The 14,282-nt window shown below is 32.2% G+C and overlaps 2 non-coding genes across 2 annotated transcripts; both read left to right on the top strand.

Annotated features, from left to right (window-relative positions):
• The first annotated feature begins 1,354 nt into the window (after window positions 1-1,354).
• On the top strand, window positions 1,355-1,426 carry Trnah-gug (transfer RNA histidin (anticodon GUG)). The gene has a single exon. It is a non-coding gene; the product is annotated as a tRNA-His (tRNA).
• Window positions 1,427-13,978: 12,552 nt separating this feature from the next.
• Window positions 13,979-14,050, top strand: Trnah-gug (transfer RNA histidin (anticodon GUG)). The gene has a single exon. It is a non-coding gene; the product is annotated as a tRNA-His (tRNA).
• The last annotated feature ends 232 nt before the right edge of the window (window positions 14,051-14,282 follow it).

Below are 14,282 nucleotides of genomic sequence, written 5' to 3' on the forward strand. Positions count from 1 at the left end.
CTTATGTCCTCCAAGCATTTTTTAATCCTTTTGAAAATTTTAATTTTAACGGTCTGAGTTCTTACAAATCCGGCTCGAACGATTTTGATTGATAGTCCTTTCAACTTTATACGAAATGGAACAAACTCCAATTTAAAAAAAATATGGTTTAAAAGTTATTGTAACTTTTGAGATTTCCAAATTAAATATCATAGTTACTCCCATCGCATACCAATGATTATTGTTGTTGACAAACTAATGGGAGATAGTATGTTTCGGATTGCTACAGTTTATTTATCATATTCACCCAACCTATGTAGACCTCAATTAGAAAAGTGGTCGGGTTTACTAGCCACGAGGATTCATGCAAATTAAGTTTTTTGTTCGAATAAATAATTTTACCTACGACCATCTTTATAAAACTAGCCTTTTCATTTTAGGTCTTAGAATTTAAAATATTCACATTACTGTTTATTTATTTAACAGGATTGTTATGTTATTTCACAGTACAAGGTTTGAAGAATAAAGTTCAAGGATTGAGAGAAAATAATTAAAACTTTAATGCTTCTTAATGCATCTTATCAGCTGTTATAGTAAATTTAATTGATTATGAGAGGTTGGGACAGTGAGTTGTTGCATGACAATCAGTGGAAATGGGAGGTTATATACGAAAACATGATTGTTAGTAATAAAAAACGGTCGTTAATAAAGTAGTGTATGAATCTTTACGTGATCGTTGCGTACACTACAACAAAAAAATGTCCTAGGTAGGAAAAGTAGGAAAGAGGTGAGAGTTGTCCACCGAAGATGTAAAACCGAGGATATCAGAAAAAGATTCACTAGAAAACATTTCACATTACTTTATTTTCCATAAGCATTTAAAATGGAAGAAAACTCACCTGAACCATCTCCTAACAATTAGACGTAGAATTAAAATGAGTTTTTTGTGTCTCAAGTTGATTTAAACAATGAATAAATGAGTTGAATGCTCTTAAACTTTAGAATAGTAATTTCCCCAAAACCTCATCATCCTATGGTTGAATTGAGCTGGTCCACAAACTTTTACTTAGTGTTTGGCTTAAAGTTTGGTCAAATCACTATTTTTTAAATGTTTTTATAACTATGACTAATATAATATACCCCCATATGACGCATGGCGTGTTTTAATTCTTTAAACTGCAAGCTGCATTGAAGTGGGGAGCTTAAAATGTAGTTTCAAACTGTCCTTTCTTCTGAAATTCTTAATGCAGCTTAAAATAAAGTGAATTATTACAAGGTATGCAACAAAATCCCCTCTATTTCATAGTTTGTTGCACTTTGCTAACATCTTCCAGTTCTCTACAACAACTACTCTCTCTTCTCCCATGTCCAGACAGCCGTGATAGTCTAGTGGTTAGGACATTGCGTTGTGGCCGCAATAACCCAGGTTCGAATCCTGGTCACGGCAGGACATTCTTTTATATTTATTTGATTTTTAGGTAAATTCAGATATCAAAATATCTAATCATTATCAGTATTTTTAATTAAAATATTGCCTAAAGTATACTGTTGTAACAGCATCGGGTTTTATTGCTATATGTTAGGATTCAGAAGACTTTTGTTGCCTTAAAAGTTTCTTCATTACATATTAATTACTTGTATAGTAAAAACATTTGTTCAGTATCGCGAAATAGATCCTCCATCTTATAAGCGTTATTAAGCATTCACTTACTCACCAATTAGAATGAAAAAATGATTAAACGTAAAAATTTGATCCAATGCTCAAAAAGCCTAAATGCGTATACTGTATAGCCCCAAAGCAAATACATTTTAACAACCCATCTCATCATTAGCCTGAACATTTGTAGTCCCTAGCTTTTATCGTATTACCTTATTCAAAATTTTGTTACGAATCAAAATTAAACTCATATAGCGTAGATTTAGTATTATGAATATTTAAAAAATCCTTGCGAAAATAATGACAACGTCCATTTCTATAGCTTTCTAGACGCTCAAAGGATAACCTGGCTGTTAAATGAACAATGCTTGAAGCGGGGTTTTAAAATTAAAAAAATAGTTTTACGTTTGACTTTTATAAGTGCAGGAATATAAATGTATAAATGTATGTTTATTATAACACCTTCCAGCCAGTGCTATAAATCTCCCCTTGCTTGGGCCATGATTTGAAACTTCCTAATGATAAGAGAACTTTCCCCAATATATCGCAAACATTAAGTTTGGGGTCGTTACTTGTATCATAACTTACCCATTAAATTTTCAACCATTCTTGATGTATAGGGCCTTGGAAGGTTAAATTTATAATTTGTTTATCAGGGTTTGACTCATTTGTTCTTAAAATAAGGCTATTGTTTAGGATATTTGTTTTATACTTTTGGGCATATGCATTACAACAGATAGTGCAAACATATAATTATGATATCAAATTATAATCCGAAACCCATGTCATGTTCTTTATAAACCTGCTTTATAAACACCTCAGTTAAAGGTAAATAAATGTACTAACCCTCCTCAGTTCTCTGTCTGTCGCCCTAGTTCTCTTTGGAAGCATTGGATTAAAAAGTTTGTCGATTCGGCTAAAACTAATTTTTAACTAAACTGCACTTGGTTTTGCTTCTATTAAAAAATATAATCTTTCTAAACAGTTCAAGCTTATTTTGGACAAATGTAATTGATTACTATTGTAAGTGTACAGAACAATTATGAATAAACATTCAAAATAAGTCTTTGGCTCTAAATATGTTGACTTTTCATCAGTGTATAGATTTTTATTACAGCTCTTTATAGTGGTCTGTATATATTTACCTAACAGTCTCCAAGCATTAGAACCCAGCTTTGATTTGCGATATAAACGTAATAGCTTTTTAAACACGAAAAAGTAAAATTTTTTATAAACTAATATAATGGAATATTTATTACTTCTTATAAATTTATGGTACGATTATTTATACATACCCATTACTAAACCTGAGTAAGAATGATATTTTATCATCGGCGTACAGAGTGTTATATCCATTTAATGAGTCCCGTTTGTAAGCAATATGATGATGACCTGTGTTTTTATCGGGATGATTATGTCCATCATATTTTCCCAGTATTTTCAACGGTCAGTGTTATCAGCAAAAATTACGGATCATAAACAAAGCTCAATGGGTGATTTGGTGCACTTTTATGACGCCGGGAAAGCCGGCACCGTTTGTCATCTTTCCACTCAGATATCAACCACACTTTTATGGAACTGGACATGCTTTGTCGGTCAGAAATATGTACAACCAAGAGTTGACCCAGATAAAAATTCATATTTAAGTTTTATACACATACAAATTAAAAAATATACGTTTATACTGAAACTGTTTAACAAACGGGTTGAATACCTTCACTGTTTTACGTTTGTGTGTGAATCGCGCATAAACTCGTAGGAAGAATTCCGAGTAAGCTCTGCTTCATTGACGTTAAGAGCATTGATAATGGGGTGCGGTGTATTGTATTTTCATATGTATTTCATCATAAGAACGAACCTCATAATTATAGAATGTTTTACTCCAGTCGTAAATCTTGGGATGGAATTTTGCTGGTTTGATTTACATAGTACAGAAAATGTAACTTAAACTAAGAATATTCCATAAATGTAAACCCTACAACCAACCTAACAACCAACGGGCTGTTACATAGTTCTTAGTGTATTTTAGAAACTATCAAAAGCAATATCTCGTTAGTAAATTAACAGATACTATGTGTCTAACTTAAAATAAACTAGAATAAATGCAGGATAAGTCTTTTACTTCAAATTTGTACTCGTGAGACGCCGTTGGATCAATGTATCATTTTGCTATCAGCTATAACATTTCGTAACTCCTCAAATACTATTTAAGGTTTATTAATTACAATAGATACTTGAGATAAATGAAACTTTAACGCAAATAAATATTAATAGAGGAATGTAATGGCACTTTAAATCCCTTTGATTTTATATCTAACTTGTTATGCTATGTTGTCAGTAAGTGGATTCAATGGTGTAATTCTATACCGCGTTATTTAATTGGATGGATAAGTGTTTTATGGTAAGGCAATACAAGCATGTAACACTTCGGTTCCAAACTTAATCAATATATTACTGATTAACCATCGCGTTGCCTTTGTCTTCTGGCCATTTAGAACAACCACAAGAAATTCCCAACTCAAACAATAACTTTCCAAGACGTCGTTTCCACTTGGAATCTGTGTGTTATTGACTCTGTCGAACAACCATTTATCATTATTATTAGCCTTTGAATGTATTTAAGGCACTGAAATATCTCACGTACTACAATTAATCTTAATGGTTTTTTATAGATATAAGTAAACGTGGCTGGTTTTACAATTACTCATAAGGACAGGCTTTCTTTATGTAACGAAAAAATCCTTCCACATTTTACAGAAAAAAAAATATCAAGAAAAAAATCCACTCAGGACAGGGAGTTTTAGGTTTTAGTTACGTTCAAAATAATCAATGTAACAATTTCATAGTGTTTTTCACCTACCAGCTGAACCAGGCGCCTATTGACATAAAGTGATTTTCAAAGTGCGTTTTCAAGTGTACATTTTCCTTTTATCAAGAACCTGTTTGAACTACAACTCAATAAACCAAATGGAAACATGCTTAATTTTCAGGATAGCTGCGACGATGGTGTTTTCAAAGACAAATTTTCTGTGACTTTCAACTGGTTACGCTTCTTCTTGTCCAATTCTAATGGTCTGTAAGGGAGAAGATTGCCTGTTAGCGTCCAACTGTTGCTTCCCTTTCATCTGCTAACCCTCTGCGAGCGCTGACTTGACATTGACTGATTCATCTGCTACACAGCCACGCGTTCCTGTGTTGATGTAATGAATGAAACCCCGCACCAGGAAACCTCCCTTGTCCCTCAAATATAACCTTAATCCTGTTAACATACGATCCAACACCTTTGGGACATACGATATTGAATTAACCACTAATTGTGTGGTTGCAAATTAGAGAGAATAAAATAAAAATTTGTAGATTGATTTTTATAAGCATTTTTAACCAGTCTCAAAATAAAAGCCCTGACTTAGAATATCCATTCTTTTTTATTTCAAAACTAATTTTTTTGCATTTATCTTTTACATTTGACATAAGAAGGTAAACCTCGTTTTATGTTCATACTCCGTCAATAATCGCAAAGCCCGTCACTATCAACAATATCGCATATTGCAATTCCACCCTAATGAACAACCCGGAGTACAGATTTACGCATTTAATCTCTGTACGATGATTACAACAAGTTACGAGGCCAATCACAGGGCCACTTTATGACGTCATCGGAGCTTTGACAACAATCCACCAGAGGCCTCTGACTGTGATTACCCTACCACGCCGTAATGTCCAGATAGCCATCGGGGATTCACCACATACATGCGTGTCTGTTAATGATCAAACTTGACTTTGGCAACACAACAAATCACTTACGTTTAAGTGCAGCATTTACTTTTAATTTTAATACTCGATATCAAAGCTTAGATCATAATTACCTTAATGAAAAAATTTGTTAATTACTAAAATATTTTAGGATTGATTCCCCACAGACTAAATAATATGTGCATTGGGAATAAGCTCATATTCCTTGCACTTCTATTTTGTAATGCAGTTTCACATCGACAGAAACTAAACTAATACTTTAAGGATACGATTAACAATCAATAAAAACACAATTTACAGTAGATTTAGCGTCTATAAGCAGCCAGCACATGTATAAAAAGCGTTAAAGTAGCTTTTAAAAATGCATTTTAGTAAAAAGGCCCTCTTAACAACATGTATAATTAGCAGCATTTGCGTCATCAAGCATATTTGTGGGATACTATTTGAAAATACAACGAGAATGAAACTAATCAAAGGTAAAATATGTAGGCGGTGAATACATGTAGAATAAAAGGAAAAATTTGTTCATGACATTTAGAAGAGATACAAAAAACCACCTTAATACTTATCTTTAACCATATGGTAGTTATAACTGCAAATGACCATTTAGTACTAATGTTAACCGAGTTTTTCCAACTAGATTATGTCGATGAATATTTAATTGTGACGTCAGTCGTGGGTTGGTTTAACTCATGGTATTTTATATAATATATAATAAAATGCAATTTAAGTTATTTATAGCTAACAAAAATTATATTTATTATAGTGGTTTCCTCAATTTTACCATCCTTGTTACTGTAATGCTGCGGATCTTTTAAGACGTCGAAACGGAACTGTAAGTGAGAGGGGATGGGGAGTGAGTGAGAGAGAGAAAGCGACATATCAACAGGTGGCAAATAAAGCAGATATGCTGAAACCTCGTCATTCTGACAGGTGGCAGATAGGGTTAAACAAGGAAGTGTTTACCAAGTAAACTTAGCAACACTTGGCTAGCAAATTGTTCAATACATTAAACATGTTTATGGTAGGGTTACAGTGCGTATTTATTTAAAAAACATACTTTTTCTTTATCATATTAGTTTTACTTGATTAGGATTGCTTGTGATCTTTTTCTGATATAACCCGTTCCTCAGTATGCGACGTATAAGAACAGTTACAAGCCAATCCAAAAAATTCACATTTTGGGCTACTCTTATAAATCAAACGTCTTTAATGATGAATATGCTATTTCGGTACTTTCCTGTTAAAGGGAACATTCATTATTATCGATGATTTATTTTCGATATATCGATATTTTTGTTTTCCATCCGATATATTGATAGTAACAAATTGAAACATATCAGCTGACAAGTACGATATAGGATACAGTAAATAAATATTGTTCCGTATCAACAAACAATGTAAAAAAATATTATATTGAAATGAAACTGTTCTAAACTAACCTAACCAACCAAACTTGCTGTAACAATTCAAAATTCCGTTTGATAGCCTATTCCCCATAATGCTTCTTCTGTTACCAAATGGAATATTGAAACGGTAACTTAGCCTATACAGCAAGTTTGGTTAGTTATGTTAGGTTAGTTTAGAATAGTTTCATGTCCTAATCCAATATATAGGCTATTATTTTTGCCTAAACAAGGTTGGTTCTTAATTTGTAATTTAAATGCGTATGAAGTAATTAAAACCAAATATCGTGAAGCACCAATCGTGAAGTAAAACAAAAATATCGATATATCGAAAATAAATCATCGATAATAATGAATGTTCTCTTTAACAGGAAAGTACCGCTATTTCTCATGATAGTATTATTTGGAAAAAAATATACGCCAATCCAGTTTATAATCTGCATTTAAGTGCAATCAACATGTTTAAATAGTTAAAACTTATAAAGTATTACATATATTCCTGGAAGGTTTATGTACCTAGATACACAGGGTGTTTCAAAACTCTCTCCCGAAACTCCGTGGGCATGTTCCTTGGGCCAAAACAAACCAAAAATGTCATATTAGCCCTATCTCGCTTCGTTTCCGTCTGTCAGTGTGTATTTTTTTACATAGCTTCTTATAACTTTGGAACCACTTGAGGTAACAACTTCAAACTTGGTACGTGTATGATGACTAATAGGAACTATTGTTTTTCAAAACATCAAGCTCTACTTTAAAGGCCTATTATTTCAAAATGGTGGCGATTTTAATTTTTCAACGCTTAAAAACTCAAAAACCATTGGGTTTATAAAAAAGTTACAAGTTACAAAACAATCGGTAATATAATTTACTTTACAAAAATATACTTTACATATAAGACAAATAATGGAGAAAAAAATTCTGAAGTTAAAACTACAAATTTGGGCAAATTTAATTAACTAGCAGGTAGTGCCTTTATACAAATTAAATTTTCTCCCTTATTTTTGTTATGACCCTAAGTGAATTGTACATTTCTGTAAAATAAACTAAACTGTCTATCTTTTTTTGTATTTTGTATTTTTTTATCACATGGTTTTTGAGTTATTAAGCTATGCAAAATTAAAATGGCCGCCATTTATAAATGTTACATAGTAGAAATTCAATACCATGCCATCCAATAGACATTATTATTTATTATATAAATGCCAACTTTGAAGTTGGTACTTCAAGTGATTCCAAAGTTATGGGAAGTGATGTAAAAATACATACTGTACACACGAAGTGAGATAGCGCATGTGTTTATATGACTTTTTGCTCACGGAGGTTCAGGAGAGAGTTTCGACATTCTGTAAGTATAAATTGACCGAAAAAACAATAAACAATTGATGAAGCTACTAGGCGAGTTACATTAGAAGCAAATATGGTTAAAATTATCTTTTAATATCTCCCGGAACTGCAATATTTGATAAAGTTAACAACCAAAGTCTTGACGACACGCAGTAGGCCTCTCTATTACTGTAGAAGCCACCGATCCTCCGGGAGCAGATATGAACTCATAACTACGTATGTTTGATTGTTCCCCAAAACATTAGATTGAAACTCAGAATGATGTGAATTACCCCGGCAGGTGGATGTGAGTGTTGTGTTCAGATTTACACACAACATTTACCCCCCTCCCCCCCTTTATTACCTCCACAGCCAAATGTACAATTGACTCGTTACGGCTCGCGGCTGCGGTACTCAAAATTAACCTGTGATTTACCGTCACATGTGCTACCATAACGCGCTCCCAGCCACTCTAATTTGACTCTGCAACACAAAATATCACTCTAATCTGAAAAGAGTGATCAGTGATGTCAACATATTGCTTCGAATTGAATTTTCGATGTTTGTTATTTGAGTGTAGCAATGTGTTGTGTGTAACGATGTATTCTGTTTTAGTTATAAAGCAATTATAGTTAGTGCGTTAAAAACACATGCAGGTACTAACAGGATTCAATAAATTTTATATTTACAACATGACTAAATGTTAATATTTTACGGTAGACTAAAAGATTTGTGTTAGAAGTTTGATATTTAATCCCATTTCTGGAATTATATATGTGAATGTTTATTTTAATATTGGACACTATACTAACCGGTAAATACATGTTTCCCTTTAATAAGACTAAAAAATCAATCCTATTCTAGTCTTCCTCTAAATCTTTATGAATAATTTTGTCCTTTACGTTACTCCTTGGACTTAACGTTATGCGTAGTAACGAAACTGATCAATTTCAGAAGGACTTAATTTTTACTTGTACAAGTGTTTGATAATGGCTTTTAACCTTAACTTGAGCAACACTTATGTAACATTTTGAACTGCTGAATGTAGCTGGACGTCGTCCTGTAATTTCTATCGATAGTTACTGTTAAAATGATATTTATATTTGACAATTAATTATTACCATAGGAAAAATAATGTAATATCACTTGAAAGTTCACCGTTAAAAATACGATTTTCACGTCTTCTATAGGATGAGCAGACAATCTTTACTTCCAATAAAAGACCTCTACTGTAATAGAAAACAGTTTAAACGTGTGGAAAGATCACGAGGTTCGCCAGTAGCGCTGTTACGGCACGTTCTACATTGATGTCATCGTCATATCCACGACTGTCTGACGGTGGACACTTTGCCGACCTGCAGAATTACGCGGTAGACGGGGAGCTTTTATTGACTCCTGATTATTAAAATATCTTGGTTGAGCGGAGCAAGCGTCGTTTGTTTGGGAATCGCCTACAATGCAAACTTTCTTACATCATCAAGAAATAACGGCTGAACATGTGTCAGCCAAACTTACCAAGGTTGTTTCGACGATCAGAGAGAAGGTTTGTGAAGAAACATAATTCAACTAAAATAATTATACACCATTAAAAACTAACTTAAAATTATTTGTTTTTTACATTAAATTATGGGCTGTTATGATAAGTACGAAATAACAACTTAAATGTAAACCAAGACCCATAGCATATGTTTTACGAATAAGCCAATATGGACCTAAATACAGTACAAAGGAAAATATATTCAGGTAACCTTCAATCAAAGAATAATCAGAGGGTATTACAGAAAACTTGAAAAAAACCACTGATCAAATAGGTTCAGTAATTTACTGATTGTTTTCATACAATTTAAATTAGAAACAAAAACTTTTACATGATTTATCTTTATTCAAATTATATGCCTTATAATTTGAATAAAGATAAATAAAATATAAAAAAGATCAAAGATAATAAAGATAAAAGATAATAAAGATAAAAGATAATAAAGATAAAAGATAATAAAGATAAAAGATAATAAAGATAAAAGATAATAAAGATAAAAGATAATAAAGATAAAAGATAATAAAGATAAAAGTTTTTGACTTGGTACCAAATTGCTAAACCATCCAAAGCATGTGCGTTAATAGCAAATAGGCTATTAAAATCACAATAACCACTGGTTTTGAAGTATGATTGTGTTGGGAATGTTTAAGTGTGCTAATGTCAACTAAATGTGTTTAATGATATAACAAATAACGCTGATTGTGTAAATAGGGATTGAAAAAAAACACAATTTAAATAAGCTGTATTAACTAATTAGCTGTAATATCTTATCATTATTCATTAAAAACATACAAATATAAACAAGGTTTGATTGTTGACTTTAGAATGTGCAAATGTAGACTTACAGCTGCTCACACAAACAAACAAGTTAACTTATCCTTATATATAATTCTGTAAGACAATTTTTTTACCAGAAAATTGTGGACGCCTGGTAAGTTGCAGAAAGGTGGGAGGGGTCTTAAATCAAAGGTCTTGACCCCAGGGACTCGGGAAAAATAGCAGAACTCCCATAAAATTACCAGAAAACGAGATATAACGTAAAATACCCACCATAAGAAAAGCATGGGGACTGAAAAACGTCTGCATTCTAATCAGCAGTTACTTATTTATTTGTAATTTTTTCATTTATTCCTAAAGTCAATGTTGTTAAATAATGTTTCAAAATGAAATTAATGTAATGTTTTTAGTTTTTTTTTTTTGGTTTTTCGATTTGTATAATGAGTGAAGTAACTAGACAGGGTAGGGGAAGACCTGCAAGACGTGGAAGAGTATCCAGGAATTCAACTGACACAAGAAATTCTGAAAGAGAACATCGTGTACGGCCTAAATTTGAAAATCCACAAGCTCTGGTTTACAACCTGCCTTCAGAAGAACGCTGGAAAACGAGTTGAGTGTTGTTTCTCACAATCTAGGTCCTCTTAGGACTTGCATGCATTGTGGCGCATTTCACTTCGCAGAGGTGGCCACAAATGGACATTTCAACGCATGTTGCCACAATGGACTCATTAACATGCCACAACCACAATTAAATTACGAACTAAAAGTCATGTTTTTACATTATTAAACTAACTTACTAAACTAACTTCTTAAAAAACATAAGGCAATACAAAAGTGCAATGGCTTTTGCGTCGATTTCCGCTACACAAAAAAAAAAACCGGGAAATGGGCCCTACTGCTTTAAAATTCAGGGACAAATTCATAGATATAGCCATAGCCTATATATTTCTGACTTACCACTGCGAAATGTGGAGTTGCCTTCATATGGACAATTGTGTCTAAATTAGGGACTATGGCCCCTACAGGCCACTAGTTTCATATAAACTAGTTAAGATCTTAGGTAGTAGATCTATATAGTAGGATCTTAGGATAAACACTGTTGGGCTAAAAACTACTCCTAGAGAGCACACTATGGATTATGTTGAATGTTTTAGAATAGTGGTTTAAGGTTTTAGGTGAATGCTACAGTGCTATAAAAACACGTATATTCCCATAAAACCTTGAAAAATAGAAAATACGTTTCAAGTGAGGGAAATGTTTTAATTTCTTGTCTTACAAAAAAATCATAAAAAATTATCACTCTGCTCAACTAGCTTTCACTGATCTGTAAGCAATCCGAGGTTTAATTCATGAATCACTGTCGTCAATGTATGTACATCACACTCGGCATTAGAGATGCAATAAGACTAGAGAAGTCATCCACAAATATATGTTTTGCATCATGCGAGTGGGGGTGACTCAAACTACACAAAATACGGCAGGCTAAAGATATTAATGGATTTCTTAGATGCAATTAGTTCAATGTTTAAAGTCAGCGATGAACTTATATAGGTGCTGATTGTTGAAGTATTATAGTGCAGTGTGAGTTTAGAATGGAGTGAGATTATCTGTGTATCTTTGTTACTGACTAAGACTAGATGTTTTGTAGTGTGACCTTCTTGTTCGTAGACGAACATTATAACAACTCAAATAACTGATACGACTGGTACTTATAGTACTTATTTTGTAGCAATGACTATTCTTCTAATTGTTAGAGTCAGTTTCGTCAATCGATATTAATTTAAACACTACCAACAAACACCAATACAGCATGTTGGGATGTTACAAGTTGTGAATCATCCAACTATGTGTAGTTTATGTTACCATACGACTGTGGCGTCATTGATATTATGTACTGGGAAGCGGTCAAGTGATTTATCTCAAAGGTCGGAGATAACCTTATGTAAGGGTCAATAGCATGATATGTGTTTACAACAATGCTAATCTACTTGCTCATTTAATTAGTTATCTTTTACTCATAAATGTTTGCATAGATCAATCTTTAAGAGAGTGTAGGCTAATCTTAATAATAACTGCTGGTTGTACAAATGTAATGAAAATACTAAGCTAGAAACGTGTGTAACGTTTCTAAATAATCAAATTCGTTTAAACATAATTTATAATTTTCCATTGTGTTTACATGTTTTAAATTATGTATCAAAAAAGAGATGGTATATTTCGTTTTGTTTTATCCAGATATACAACGAACACCAGTTTGAAGTATTTCAATTATTCATAAGTCTTTATAACAAGTTATATTTTATCATGTAAACGAACTAAAAATACCGTTATTTTGAACAGCAAGAAATAAAAAAAATTAACATTTTGAATGTTACTAATATTATTCTAGGAACCAAAACGTTGAATTTTTTTTTTCTAAATGTTTAATACATTTTTAACTTAGTAAAAAGTTGTATCCACGTACTGTGTAACCCTATTAGTAATGGAATTATTTTAAACCACTTTTTGTAAGGTTTTACCTCAAGTAGTGAATTTAAATACGTTAAAACAAAACGATCGCCTCGCCGCGCCGTATGTTTGAGTTACATCCAGATTTAAGTGCTCGGTTTCACGGATCTCGAGTTATGTTTAGTTGATCTGATAATAAATATTAAATAATCCTTTATATGACGCCAGAGCTGCGTATCATGGCCTCTGCAATATATTGAACTGCGCTGAACCTTGAACAATTGATGTATATATCTTGTAACTCGTGAGGTATAATAGAATTTCCTTGCTTGTGCATTATGATTTTCATATGGTAACGCTGTTATTTTATCATTACAAAAGTGATACTTACAGTAGTCTGGGTTAGGACATGGGGAAATTTTAAGGTTTGATTACTGAACAGAATTAAGCAGAATTTTCTCAAAAGACTATACTTAATATATTTATATATTTAAAATTTATATAAATTCTGTTAAATGATATAAAACTGAAGTAGTTGATAAAAACTTCATAAAAACACAACGTTTTTGTTTTAAACTGTCTTTTGTTGTGTATTCTGTATTTATGATATAATATATTATACTGTAGCACCTAATTACTAATGGAAAAAAACAATACAGTACACTTTTATTATCATGCATACAATAATCTTAATAGCTTACTATAAGGTGTACATTACTGTAAAACATGTTTAAATTATTCTCTACAACTGTGATATTTAGTTCGTTAGTGAAAGAGTCGTAATCTTAAAATGAGATAAAACTGGGCTGAAATTACCAATATGATTTAAGTAATGACCTGGTTGGTTTTACTGTTTTATTAGGATTAAAATTTCAACAAATATTTAAAAACCATATCGAGTGTAACGAGAAAACAAGATTATAAATTGATAAATCAAATCATGCGCGTTTAAAATGCATTACACTTGTGAACGATACGTTTTGGTTAGCATGTTATGATATAAATAATTTAATTAGGGAATTCCCTTGCAATTCAAATAATTTATTACATTATATGGCTATATAGGTAACAATACTCTCTCACAGAAAAGTCAGATCAGCCGTGATCGTCTAGTGGTTAGGACATTGCGTTGTGGCCGCAATAACCCAGGTTCGAATCCTGGTCACGGCACTGACAATTTTTCTCACACGTTTCCAACTTGAAATAACATTTGACCATCGCATTTTTATTTTTCCAATTAATAATTCTTTTAAACAAGTATATTGGACTCATCAAACTATTAAGCTTACTGTATAATACGGTATTTTCTAAAATGTATGCCTTGTACAATTATAGTAATGGTAGTGAAAATGTTCAATTTTTCGACTTTTTTAATTTGCATAATATTTAAAAAATGTATTCA

The sequence above is a fragment of the Macrosteles quadrilineatus genome, unplaced genomic scaffold (assembly GCF_028750875.1).
Source record: "Macrosteles quadrilineatus isolate MER2022 unplaced genomic scaffold, UCM_ALF_1.0 Scaffold_2__2_contigs__length_208266976, whole genome shotgun sequence".
In the NCBI taxonomy this organism is placed as follows: Eukaryota; Metazoa; Arthropoda; class Insecta; order Hemiptera; family Cicadellidae; genus Macrosteles; species Macrosteles quadrilineatus.